Raw genomic sequence first — 15,110 nt, forward strand, 5'->3', positions numbered from 1 at the left:
TGGCAGAAAAATGAATTCATCCTTTCATGTTTGTTTCATTGTATCATAAAGTGACTTACAAAATTGTTGAGCTGTATAGTATTTTCACCAAATGTGAAAAATGATCTGACCTATGATTATATCTGTAACAGGTTTTAGAAAGTGAGTTATCTGTTTTGTTATTCAATAGAGGCAATATACCAGCAGTAAAACATCTTGTAGTAATTTTCCCTAAGTGATATTCCCATTGTTATATATCTATTGTCTTATTTAAATTCTGAACTCTTCAACTTAGTTCTGTTTTTGAATAGCAAATAGCAACTTATAAATATGCCTCAACAAATGTTCTGAGTTCTATGTTATCAGTCTTTTCAACTTATAACACAAGGTTGTTAGGGATAACATTGTTTACCCTAACTGTTTTGGGTAAAGATAATAAAATGATGAATCATGGTTTGTCAGATAAAGTGTATGTGACTTTAAGCTAAAGGAATGTAATTAAGGGTGCAGCTGTAAAAGTACTATATAAGCAGCAAGGCACTCTCTGGCTCTTACTGGCTGGCTTATTGAAGACTGCATTCTTGCTGGATCGGGGAGGAGAAGAAGTGTTGGATTACTGTGTTGATATTTCTCAACGGAGAGAAGATTGGACTGATTTATTATATGTGTACTGACACTGGCTATTCGACACGGACTTTGCAATAAGAGTATCCTCGACAAGACTTGACTGAATTTGGTATTTGACTAATGGACTGTTTATAATGACTATGCTATAATTCTTAAATGGAATAAATTATAATTTTTGATAGCACAAGCGTATCTGTATTTTTACTGCGTGTTAACTAGAAAACTTATCTCACACATTTACCTGTCTTCCTATCTGACTTCGCTGCACATTCTGTTTAGTTTGTTTTCCTTAACACCCGTTAGAATCCAGAACACAAGGTCTCTAAGTATAAATCCCCCCCCCCATTTTTGTGTCATTCCTTTTGTGTCATTTCTTTTGAGGTATACTGCATATTTGAAGTTACTGAAACTTGTAGATCATTCAGACCATTGTGAATAAAAAAATTCAAACTATTACATCTTTGTTTTATGAAGAATTAGGTCTTACTGGTTTGTATTATATTTTTGTGGATATTCCTTCATGAAAATAAATATTTAATGTTGAGGCAAGGGGTGATGATAGTGTTCATACAAGTATTTAATTCATTGCTTATGGCTGAGTGATTTCTTATAAGCTGTGCATTTTTATTTGTATCAAGTGAAAGGTATTTATGCAAACCATCTAGAAGAAGTAATGTAATAATATCTATTCTGTGACACAAGTTAGAAGTTGAGATGATAATAAATTTGGTATTACCAGTCCACCTTATTTTTTCAGGTATTGTAAAACACTTGTACTGAGCCTAATTTTCATTTTTCTATTTGTTCACATTTAGTTAGTTATTTGTCTCTGTCACTCATTTAATACTGGTCTTCAATTCTTATTTGGAAAATTTGAAATTGAAAACTGAGCATTGGTAAGAGATTCATTTTTACTGCTGATACTCTTCCTAATGAGAACAATTTTAATGTTCTCCATATTAAAATGTTTGCCATTCTATTTTTCCAAAAAATATTCCTAAATCATTTTTTAATTCAGTAAATTTGCAGAAGCTTAATTGATTTAAATACAATATGGAACCTTATAGTTTAGATATTGTTTTTATGTAATGATTTGAATCTTATTCTTATGTGATATAGTCACTCTCTCTCTCTACCCTGGGAAATAAGCAATGGCAAACCACTTCTGAAATCTTGTCTAGGAAACTTCAGGGACTTTTCCAGGCAGTCACCAAGAGTCAAATGAATATTATTTGTGTGATAAAAGTCCGTTTAACATTATTTTAGCTTCATGTTTCTTACAAACTCTCTATATCCATGTTTGTATACTGAACCATGGTTCATCATCTTCAGACTTATGAATATAAAGACCATTCCAAATTATCACAGGCTTTCTCTCAGTCAAGAAAAATCACAGCCACTTTGTTTTGGTTTTCTGATGTACACTCCATTGAAAGGGTACAGGATATTCCACTTCATGTACCTTTTTGGAACAAATCCACTTTCAGCAGAATATTCTAAATTAGATAAAACATCTATTTAATTTTCTTTAAGTATTAGTATACATAGGTTATCATTTCCATTTAATAGAGGTTTCTAGGATGGTAAGTGAGTTGGATCATTTCCCTTGTTGTAAATAAAATAAATAAATAAAGAGTTCTTGTCATGAAAAAAGATGTACCTGACAGTGTTGCATCTCATTCATTACTTGAAAAGTAATGAACAGTTTAAAAAGTTTATTTATTATTTCTGTAAATTCAGTTTCTGTTTTGCTTCTTTTATTCCATGTTCTATAATTGATTTATTTAGGACTTTTCTTTGGCTTTCTTTTTATTTGATGTCAAAAACAAATAGTCTTCTCATAGTGCTTGACTAGAATCCTATACTATAAAATAAAAGAACACCAGGATTTAGAGACTCCTTTGAAAGAGAATGCTTAATTCATGTTTACACTTTGACTTAATATCTTCCTGCAGTAGTAATAGTCATTTATTGTTCACCTGTTTGATTTAGAAATTCCTCTATGCTTTCTTATAGTAATTGGATTGGTAAAGACTGCAACTTCCACATCTTTAAGTTTAGTAAATAATGATTTGGACTTCCAACACTTTGCTTTTTTAATAGGGTTAGGGTTATGAATAGAAGAATAATGCGTATATTATTCAATTCATAATATATTATTAATTAGAAATAGTTTGTTTGTTTTTAAATAGAACCCCCTGAAAGCAAAACAAAAACAAAATCAAACATTTCTAAGCAGTGCAGTGTTTTAATCTAGCAGAAAATATTTATAAGAAATCAAAGTAAATAATTAAAAATACAGAAAAATGTTGTTATGTTGGAGACATCACAGTATGTATATGTTTCTTTTTCTCTTTATTATTTGCTAGCTGGGAATTGTTGAAAGTTCTATTAATCCTTGAAGATGCTGAATTTAATATGTCTTATCTATGAGTAAAGACTTTATTTAAAAAAAAACAGATGAGTTGATAATTAGCTTCTCAGAAACTTCATTTTTATAGGGAATAAACAACTTGGCTTTAATGCTCTGTTAGCAGATACTGATGAAACATTTACTTTATTGTTTAAAATGATTAGGAATAAAAATATTTTTCTTTAAATTTACAAACAGTATCCACACTGGAAGTCTGTAAAACATCCATTATTCAACAAGCCTTTTGCTCATCTAATTAAATTATATGTTGCGGACTGAAATATAGTGCAAGGTTAATGTCTAGAGGCTCTAATTATTTTCACAAAGACATGGACATTCATAAAATTTCTAATCTGTACACTGGAAATGTTAGGAAGACTATGAACTTTAGTGTAATTACGATCTGCAAGTTAGTCTATAAGCTCCCCATTTTAGTAGTCTGTAAATTACTCCATTTGATTAGACACAAAATACAAAGGTCAAGACTGTCACCAGCTCAAGCAATAATGTAGCTTTTACTTTGCACTTTGAATTACAATTTTTAAAACTATTTTAAGCATCAACATACTGTTCCAAGTTGATAATGAGATGCATGCTTCATATATGCATCTCTTCTACTATAGAAGCAAAACGTTACAGAAGCAAAAGTGCTCCAATTAGACAGGGACACATAAAATAGAGAAGTTCCAATTATTCACATTAATAAGGCACTCTGTTTCAAAAGTAACAGTGGGGAGAATATTTAATTTTAAAAGATTATAAGGTTGTGGTGGTTCATGGTATTCTAGTGGAATTAAGTCTATGTATGAATGAATGACAAGTTTCTGTATTTCAGTTCTTCTGCACTCCATCGCAAAAAAGGCTTGAGTAAATTATCATGTTGGAGATTAATGCTTCTTTTAAAACATGTTTGTACACTGCCCTACAATTGTTACTTTTGGAAGAAATTACTCAATTGTAAGACCAGACCTGTTCATATTCTTTTGAATTATACAATATTCCTACTACATGGAAGTCAACATCTAGACCAGGGGTGTTTTAAAGTGGATTTCTTGGCGGGCTGGATCAGCATTGTAATTGTCCTCCGTGGGCCGGCTGGCGGGGAGGGGAGGAGACAGGACGGACGCCCTCCTGCAGTACCCTGTCAGCCACAACTGGGCATGGGGGGGGCTGCAGGAGGCAAAATGGTGCACGCCTGGACACACACACACACACACACACACACACACACATATTTTGGCCAGCACCTTGATGGCCAGCACCTTGATGGCCAAAATGGGGCACGGAGGGGTGGCAGGCAACCCCACACACACCACTTTCTGCTTGGATGGCCTCCTGCAGTACCCTGCTGGCCCAAATGACAGACACACACAGACACACAGACACACAGACACACACACACACAAATAAGCAGAAGCTGTCAAGATTGGCTCATAAAATGCAACTGAATAGGCTATGTTGAAAGGCAAACGTATCTTTCCCTAGGTTTTCTTTTCTAAAAAAGGTACATACCATATATAGTTGTAAGGAGAAAGTATATAACTGATTATTATCATGTGGATTGTTTTTCTGCTTTTTAAATTAATAAAATCATTCCTATATAGTTGATACTTATTGTCAGATTAATGTATACTTTTATATCTAATAAGTATACTAAATGTGATACATTTATGAGTAAACCCAGATATACATAATACATTTCATATTCTTCAAGTGGCAAACTGAACAGAAATCAGTAAAAAATAGCACATATATTTTAATTTCCCCCCCAAATAATTTCCATTCTCTCCCTGTAACAGAAAATATATATATATTTACCCTACCCAATAACTATCCTTCCTTTCCCCTTGCCCCTAATAAATATCTTTTCCTTCAAGTAATTGGCATAACTTATATGGTAATTTGAAGGACGCACAGGGCTGGTGGTCCAAGGGAACCATAGCCTCTCGTAGCATTTCCCTTGCTAACCCTCACTGTGCTTTCTTCTGCATTCCCATTTTCTTGTGATTAATTTACTGACTTCAGGAAGAAGCAGACTTAGAGGCTGGAGAAGGATAGCTACTGATTCTTGATTTTCTATCCAAGTTGAAACTCTCTCTCAATATCACAGAGGGGAAAAAATCCTATGGTTGCTGAGAGATAGTCTACATGAGTTCACTGACATTCTTCTACATTTTCATCCTTTTTCTATAAAACTGATAAATTATATTCATTATGCAATAGCCTGAATTAGGCTCCACAGGGCTTGGTACTCGTGGTTCGGCATATTATAGGAAGATGGCCCTGTTTATCTACACTGTGTGAAACAGGCGATCGTATCAAGCTACAAAACAGTTTGCTTAGTCAAGTATGTTATATAAATACAACAATTGTGTAGAACTCGAACTCAGTCATAGCAGAATATGTACATTCCTGGTAAAGAAAAGAGGAAATATGGAAGATTTAATAATACAACTTTCCACAAGGATTAAAATGTTGGGTTGTTTTTCACTTCCTGCATAGATTTCTTCCTTCATTTATTTAATTTTTATCCACTCCTTAGCTGCGGATCTCACAATGGCAATGTGCTCTTTCCTCATCTTAAAGTGATACTAGTGCAAAATGATGACTGTGATCTGCAGCACACCTCCACTAGTCTGACCCAGTTTTATTAAGGGTTCCCCCCTCCCCATTCCCATTGAAGTCCCTGAGAGTCACTTCACAGAAGGACATGCATTTTCAACACCACTTTAATTTTAATACTATCAACTGGGGCATGATAAGGGAGAAGAAAGGAGACCCTTTGTTTCAGTCTCAAGTTGTGCGACATCTGGTGAAGGAAAATCTACAGCAGGGCTAATGCTGTAATTTATTGTTTGTTCACCTTGACTATTCAATGTTATAAATCAAAACCTTCATGCTTTAATATCCTATAGTAATATATCACAGCTTTCAAACAAAAACACCTTATTTGCATTCACTTGCAACTTTTTTCTCTAGTGAATAAATCTCTTAACTCAAAATAAATTTAACGGAAAATATATTTCAGTCTACATGATTTGGGAACAAACATTTAATGCAGATCTTTAGCTGAACAGAACCAGTATCAACACAAGACTCCAAAATTGTTTTAAACTGAACATACAGTAGTTGAAGAAAAGAGACATTGTCATAGCAAGGGTAGGTATCAGTCAAATTATGAATCCAAAGAAATATTGGAAGTTTAATGATAAATTTGAGACTAAGGTTTGTAGAGTTGTAATTGCAGGAATGTTCCAATCTTGGATGGCAAACCTCAGATAAAGAATGTTTCCAAGCAAATACAACTCAGGCAAACAAAGTCACTTATCTAAAGGAGGATTAGAAAGAGGAAGTAAACATATGTTAGACTTTAACTAGAGATAATTAATTGTATTAATTACTGTGCTAAACAGTAACCAAAGTTAAGCAGTAACCAAAGTTAACCAATGATGGAGGATAACTAAAAATGTGTATAAATGCAAGACTAGATTCCAATAAAGAGGATCATGATTCAGTTGTTCATGATCAAACAATTCGACTGCCTCGTCATTACAACAAGTGGCACCCGAACAGGGACCCTCTTACTTTGTCCGGCAAGGATTTGGTGCACCTTCAACCCTTTGTGGTTTCTTCAACCTTTTGGTTTCTGTAAGTATAGGGTCTTCGCTTTCTGAGGAACAAAGGAAGCATGTAGATGAATTAGGCTATTTGTTGAAGAAAAATAATACCAAGGTACCACAGAGAAATCTCTTAAGGCTGGTCCAGGAGATTGCAGCTCAGTGCCTATGGTACACAGAAAGGGGGTCTTTAAAATTAACTGATTGGGAATGTATAGGGAAAACATTGCATACTGAACCTCGAGCAAAAATAGAAGTTTTGCAAGTATGGCATTTATGTAGGCATACAATTGAAAAATTTGGTCACAATGAACTTTCTCTTTTAACACCTCCACCTTCACGTTATACTAATGCTGTCATTTGTCCCCCTTCTTCACCTGAATATATGTCTTCAATTCCCTCAGCTCCTGCAGATACAGGGCAAAAGCCTCCTGACTCTATTGTTCAGTCTTCTTTTCAGAAAATGGTTGAAACTTGTAAAAGGGATGCCTCTGTCTCAGGAACAGAACTTGCAGAATTATTGTCTGTTTGTCCAGTACAATATCATCCTGGTCAGGGACCACAGCTTGGACTGCAAGTAGCAGAATGGGAGAGTCTGCCTTATCAGATCTTAAGAGAGTTTAAAAAGGCAGTTACAGACTATAGGATTAGTGGTAATTTTACAAGAGGACTTGTAAACCAAAGGAATAAAAAATGGTTATACATCGATCCCTGAATATTGGAAGCAAATATTACTTGACTCCTCCAGCAGTCTCTCTCACTCCTCCCCAGCCACAGCCGGTAGCACTGGGATCGATTTAATCACTCAAGAGGAAATTGAGTTTAAATTTCCGATGGAAGTTAAAATAGTTCCATCTCAATTTAAAGGTCCTCTTCCTTCGGGATTAGTTGGCTTAATTTTGCCTCGTTCTTCTGCACACAAAAAGGGCTGTTTTGTTGTGCCTGGGGTAATAGATTCAGATTACACTGGTATCCTCATGATTCAGATTTGGGTGAATCTTCCTCAAGTTCTTCCTTGTAATTCTTCTGTTGCTCAATTGCTTCTTCTTCCATATGAAAATCCATCTCCTGGTATAGGTAATCGTGAGGATGCAGGATTTGGATCAACTTCTTTATCTGTAGGCTTACTTCATCAACTGAACTCCTCTCTTCCTTTGTTAATGCTCTTCCTTAATAAACAACCATTTCAAAGGTTATTGGATACTGGAGCCGATGTTACTGTCATCTCCTCTTTACAGTGGCCAGTACAGTGGCCAAAAACAACAGTTTCTTCATTGTGGGGAATAGGAGGCTCTACAGCTGCTTGGCAGAGTGTTCAAGAAATTAATGTTACAACATCTGCTGGTAAGTCCTTTTTCCTACAACCATACATTCTAGATATTCATAGTAATATTTGGGGCCGTGATATCCTTTCTCTTCTTAATGCCCATTTGATTCTTGATGATGGCTCTTCCTCTTAAATGGCTCTGTTCTACACCGGTTTGGGTGGAACAATGGCCATTATCAAGGGAAAAACTCGCTGCTTTACAACAATTGGTTCAAGAACAATTGGCTGCTGGTCATATAGAACCTTCTACTAGTCCTTGGAATATTCCTGTTTTTGTTATAAAAAAGAAAAATGGGAAATGGCGTCTCCTGCAGGATTTAAGAGAAATTAATAAATGTATCCAACCCATGGGTCCTTTACAATGTGGTCTACCAAATCCTAACTTAATTCCTAATTTTTATAAATTATTGGTAGTTGATCTTAAAGACTGCTTTTTTACTATACCTTTGCAGCCTCAAGACAAAGAAAAATTTGCATTTACTGTCCCAGTTTTTAATAATAGCATGCCCACAAAACGATATCATTGGTGAGTGTTGCCTCAGGGAATGCTTAATTCCCCTACACTTTGTCAATATTTCGTGGATAATGCCCTTCAACCCTTTCGGAATAAATTTCCTTCCTATTTAGTCTATCATTATATGGATGATATATTGATAGCAGCCCCGGATTTTGATGAATCTAAGTTGTTAAAAGAGTTAACGGATATTGTGGCACAACAGGGATTGTATATTGCCTCAGACAAAATTCAAAAGGTAGAACCTTATACCTACTTAGGACATAGAATGTTGCATTCCTCCATTCCAATTCTTCCTGAATTACAAGTACAGAAATCATATGCATTAGTACAATGGCAAAAATTACTTGGCATTATTAATTGGGCATGCCCATTCTTCTACATTACAACTGGTGATATGTTGCCCTTATTTCAGTCTTTGAAGGGAGCACAATCACCAGGAGATCTAGTTGTATTAACTGATCCTCAAAGAACATGCCTTCAAGAAATATTGAATAAGTTTAAGCATCGATATGTGGACAGGATAATATCCTTAACAATAGGACTTTGCTTAGCTATTCTTCCCACTACACCCTTACCCACAAGATGGCTTTATTCTAATGCATCCCCACAAGCAGTCAACATTCATGAATGGATTAATTTGTCAGCTACTCCACCTAGAAACATTTATCCTTATCAATCAGCATTAGAGGATTTGATTATTAAAGGTCGTAAACGAGCCTTACATCTTACAGGACAGGATCTCATTAGCATAGCTTTCACTCGTACAAAAGTTGAACATGAGCATTTGATGATGATTTCAGAATCATATCAGATAGCCTTTTCTCAATATGTGGGAAACTTGTTGTATTCTTTACCCAAGGATCCTAGAATAGTGGTTAGTACTACTTTAAATCCAGCCTTTTCTTCCATTTTTGTGCGAAATCCTATTTCTAAAGCTCTTACAGTCTTTACTGATGGATCACCTACAAGGGGTGTGGTTGTCTGGCAGATTCAATAACAATGGTATTCTAAATTTACTGCCACGCAGACTTCAGCTCAACATGCTGAGCTGGCTGCTGTGATTTTGGCTTTACGATTGTTCAATGACCAACCTATTAACTTGATCATTGATACTCAATATGTGTATTTAGCTATGCAATCTCTTCCCTTTTCTTATTGTGCTCTCTCTTTGGATAAGAATTTGTTATCCTTGTTTTTATCTTTAAAGAATAGTTTGGAAACTCACTTGTATTCTTTGCATGTAGAACACATTTGAAGTCATACTCCCTTGACTGAAGGAAATCAGAAGGCAGATGAACACTTAAAGGATGTTGCGTCTTTGTTTGTTGATCCTGTTGCCAGTCATTCTTATTTTCATCAAAATGCCAAATCGTTTGCAAAGCAATTTAAAATTTCATTATCTCAAGCCCGGGATATTGTCCGTGCTTGTCCAGCTTGTCAGCAACTGGCAGTTCCCTTTCCAGTGGGTGTCAACCCATGAGGAACCCAAGCTAATCAAATTTGGCAAATGGATGTAACTCAATTTTCAACCTTTAAGCCATACTGTTATCTTCATACGTCTATTGACACTCATTCACACTTCCTTTGGGTTACTGCTTCAAAACGTGAACGTACTTCAGATGTTATTTCTCATTGCCTATCCTCTTTTGCTGTAATGGGTCGGCCTTCTCAGTTTAAAACTGACAGTGGCCCCGCTTATATTAGTAAGGAATTTCAAACCTTTTGTCAGAAATGGAATATTACCTTAGTGCACGGAATTCCTTACAACTCTCAGGGTCAAGCTATAGTTGAGCGAGCTCATCGTACTTTTAAGGCATTGCTTCAGAAACAATTACAAACTGAGTCTGGCCCTTACCATCTGCGAAAGATTCAAAATCTCATTGCTGTAGCATTATATACTTGGAATTATTTAACCTTTTTAGATTCTCTTGCAGACTCACCTGTTAATTTGCATTTTCGAACTACTGAATCTTTAGCAAGGCCTTTGGTAAAGTATCGCCAAGCTCCAGATCCAACCTGGAAAGGCCCTACACTGCTGATCACCTGGGGTTGTGGTTACGCTGCCATGGAAGATCCTTCTACTGGACAAGCAATGTGGGTTCCAGCGCGCTGTGTTTGTCTGTATCATGGCATGGCATCAGGGCCTTCACAACCCGATTCCGGATTTCAATCTTCATCTGAACACAGAAGTCCAGCTTCCAAGGTTGAAGCGCCCGCAACCCATCACTTGGGGCCAGGTTAAATCTACTACATATCAAGCTCAACAACAACTGCAACAGGCCTCATTACCTCAGACTCCTGAAAATCTTGTTGCTACTGTTTTTGCTATTATTACTGCTAACTCTGTTACCATTTTACTTTGTATTTTCTTGTTATGGTTAATGGTGTTTCTGCACAAAATGACACTTCTGTGGTTCGTCTTAACCCTAATTTGTGGGTTCGTCATGCCCAATACATGTTTATGACCCATGGCACAAATATTACTTTATACTATGAGCCCCCAATGGCATTTGGTCAAATTTCTTTTACCCCTAACTTGATCATGTCTTCTACATTTATTGTCTCACAACTACAATCTATTTCACACTCCTGGCTATTTTCTACACCCCCTATGCAATTGAATTCTGTCCGTTGGCATTACTTGAAAGTTAGTCAATTTATAAGGGGTCTGTGTTTCTGTTGTCACGCTAAACACACTTGGCTTCATAATTGGTCTGATTATGATGCTGCCCAGCACATATTTAAAAAGCTAGGGAATTATAGTTATTGTTCTGACTACTATTGGTTGTCAGATACCTTTAATTCTTCTTTGCATGGAATTAATATAGCTCCTGATATGTATCCTGACAATTTTCCTATTTTTAATGCCTCTGATCAATCTAATACAGGATCGATATGCGCTGGTTGGCAGCTTAAGGATCCTAATATGTGGTTCTTTTTTGATAAATATGCCACTAATGTTCATCCTCAGAATTATCAATGTGCAACTATAGGTTATTTTACTCTACCTGTTCAAATAGGTACGCTCCCATCAACTCGACAGCGGCGTTCCTCTCTGGGGCCTACATGTAATGATGAAGTCATTATTGACACACAATTGTCTTCTGGTTCTACATTTGGCCGTGCATTGGCAGGGGCCGTTACAGGAGTCCTTACTCTAGGCTCTTATCCTGGCATAATTGCTTGAGAAAACAGACGATCTATTCTTGGTCTCACCTGCAGACTTGAAAAATCCATCAATGATACCGCTGCTATTATTCGTGATTTGCAGCATGAAATAGAAGACTTAAATCAAGATGTCTTACAGCAGCGTTTTGCCATAAACTATCTTTTAGCCCGTCAGGGAGGGTTCTGTATGTTAGTTGGACACCATGGATGTGCTGTGCATTTTCATTCTTTGAATAAAACTATTGAGGATGAGCTTGCCAATTTACAATCATACATTCAAAATAATATCCATGCTCATTACTCACCTTTTGATTGGCTAACCAATTGGCTCCCTGATTGGTCTTGGCTCAGACAGTTTTTCTTTTATGCTATAATTATTATCATTGTACTAATTGCAACCTGTTGTTTTATTCAATGTATTCCAAATTTATTCGCATTGTTTCATCCTGCTTCCCTCTCTCTTAATCCTCTACATGTGATACATTCATAAATCTTTGAATCCTCCATTTAAAATAAAAAATGAGGATATGTAGAGTTGTAATTGCAGGAATGTTCCAATCTCGGATGGCAAACCTCAGATAAAGAATGTTTCCAAGCAAATACAACTCAGGCAAATAAAGTCACTTATCTAAAGGAGGATTAGAGAGAGAAAGTAAACATATGTTAGACTTTAACTAGAGATAATTAATTGTATTAATTACTGTGCTAAACAGTAACCAAAGTTAAGCAGTAACCAAAGTTAACCAATGATGGAGGATAACTAAAAATGTGTATAAATGCAAGACTAGACTCCAATAAAGAGGATCATGATTCAGTTGTTCATGATCAAGCAACTCGACTGCCTCGTCATTACAACAAAGGTTAATCATCAACTTGGGTGATGATTATGGCTCTTTCCATTTTTGTTTTCTTAGAAAAAAGAGGAAAAATGTTTTTTTTCAGATTTAGGGGCTACCTTCTGTTTGCATTTTTGCTCCTTATTCATAGACTGTATTATCTTTAATATAAGATGTTAAAATGTGTGTGTGTGTGAGAGAGAGAGAGAAAGAGAGAGAGATGGATGCACACACACACCTTTTATCATATGAAAAGCATAGAATACTAGCATTCAAACAATTCTGCGGGAAATGGAACATTTAGCAATGGGCAATTCTTAAAACTCTCAGCTGAGACAAGCAGACATTCTTCATTGTCATCTCCCTTCCCAATTTCTTCACAAAGAATGTTTAAATAAACACCACAATGGTTGCACTTCATTCACCATTTTTAGCCAATAATGCACAGCTAATTTTAAAAGAAGCAGTTGTCTGCAAATCTGTGTCAGAGAAAAGAATGAAAGATACAAAGAAAAAGAAGGGAAAAGAAGTAGTTGCAATGACATTGATGCTTCATTGCCATCTTTCTTTGCCACTAGATACTTAATTTGCCAGAGTTTTATTTTGTTGTGGTTTATTTATTTGATTTATATGGTCACCCATTTCACAAACACAGCCCTGGGTTAGCCACCATAAAGAAAAATAAAGAAAAATGCATACAATTACTAAAAATAAAACAAAAATAAAAAACATAGGTCACAGAGAATCATACAAGGCTCTTAGCACAGCCAGATATTGGCTAGCATCTTGCACCCAGGGCCCCAGGCTCAAGCACAAAATCTGGTGTTCAGAATCAAAAGGTATATGGCCCTGCAAAATGGAGGCCAGTAGATATATGGCCCTGCAAAATGGAGGCCAGTAGACCACCTCACCTTAGGATGGAGGAAGGTTTTTGTGTGTGTGTGTGTGTGCCACATTAGAGAAGCCTGTTTTGAGATCCTATCAGCTAACCTTGCTAAACTAACAATAGCCACAACATGCCACTCTAACCAGAATGTGTAAGAAACAACTAGAAAGTGATTGTCTTGTAAGTAACAGTAATAATATGACAGGGTTGGAAGGCAGTCTTCTAGTCCAACCCATTGCTCAAGCAGGAGACCCCTACATTTGGGTCCAAATGGCTGTCCAAATAAGTAAGTTGCTACTTCCTTAGTCGTTTCTCCCACTTCTTTTATGCTGGAGAAGTGTTGCAGCACAAGAATCATTTGCTATTTATAATGTGATTAATCTAATCTAATCTAATCTAATCTAATCTAATCTAATCTAATCTAATCTAATCTAATCTTGTCAACAATATTTACAGACTGTACTGTGGCCATAAATTGACTGCTCTTGATTTTTTCTCTTTTCCCCTTTTGTTTCCCCTCAGTAGAGAGGAAATCTAATGGAAAACTTATATTCATGTGCCTGGTTATTAAAAACAATTATTTGAGGAGATATATATGCCCAAACCAGAAGGTATTCCTAGGCAATTCTCCAAAAATGAAGAGGTAGCCTAGTTCTCTCAGATTTCTTTCTGGTGAAAATTCACAGTGAAATTCTCAAAATTATTTTGCCACATCATTACATATAGGGTAATGTTTCTTAACCTTGGCAACTTTAAGATGCATGGATTTCAACTTCCAGAGTTCTCCAGTCACCATGTGGGAATTTTAGGACTTGAAGTCCACACATCTTAAAGTTGTTAATGTTGAAAAACACTGTTCTAGGAGATAAGAACTATCGGCTATCCCTTTTCTTCAGCTGTCTCATCCCCTAAGAGGAAATAACAAACAGAGATATGAAGCAAAATGAATCAGAATTCAGATAATGAAGAATCAAATAATATCCTCCTGGAAGTCAGATCTTACATAAAATATAACAGTTCAATGCATGGTTTTCTATCTCCTCTGTATCCTTGAAAACATGGAGATTCAAGCACTATTATTCAACATGGCAGCTAAAACGTAATTTATTTGCTTCATTTTGTTTAATAAGCATATTAATTCAAGGAAACAGGGTGGCAATCCAAACATTTTTCAATGTTCCTTAATATGCTGAAGTCCTTTCTGTAGTAGATACATTGAAACATCTATCAATTCACCGATGACAACTAGCTCTATCTATCTTTCAGCGTGCCAAGTAAGGAGAAGTCTTGATTTAATGGGTGGGAATAGTAATCGACTGGATGACAGTAGAGATACTTTATATACAGGTAACAACTTCCTGGACTAGTAAGCAACTAGAACTGATAGCTTACAGGATAATGATTTAAGGCTTAGTGAAACATGATCTGACTTAAATCTCTGGCAGCCTTTCATGTGAGCTGCAGCTTCTGGATGTATTTTTTTTAAAAGATAGTTGCATATACGATTTTAATAGACTTACAATCATATACTTATACTTATAGGGTGCAAGACAGTAACGGACATCTGCATGGGGAGCAAGGATGCAGATGATGAAACACGAATGTTAACATCACCCTGCAAATTTCAGGAACTAAACCCTTCTGTTGGACATTGAGGTGCACGTGTATAACTGCATCATCTACATGATGATGTCACCGTATGCATGACATTGTGACTGGTTGCAAATGCTGACAGTAATA

At 36.0% G+C, this 15,110-nt stretch overlaps 1 protein-coding gene across 23 annotated transcripts in view; it reads right to left on the reverse strand.

The window, feature by feature from the left end:
* ADGRL3 (adhesion G protein-coupled receptor L3) overlaps positions 1-15,110 on the reverse strand; it is a 573,686-nt gene that overhangs the window by 386,717 nt on the left and 171,859 nt on the right. The window lies entirely within an intron of this gene.

This window comes from Notechis scutatus, chromosome 2 (genome assembly GCF_049901735.1).
Source record: "Notechis scutatus isolate UNSWTSFEM ecotype Mainland chromosome 2, rNotScu1.2, whole genome shotgun sequence".
In the NCBI taxonomy this organism is placed as follows: domain Eukaryota; kingdom Metazoa; phylum Chordata; class Lepidosauria; order Squamata; family Elapidae; genus Notechis; species Notechis scutatus.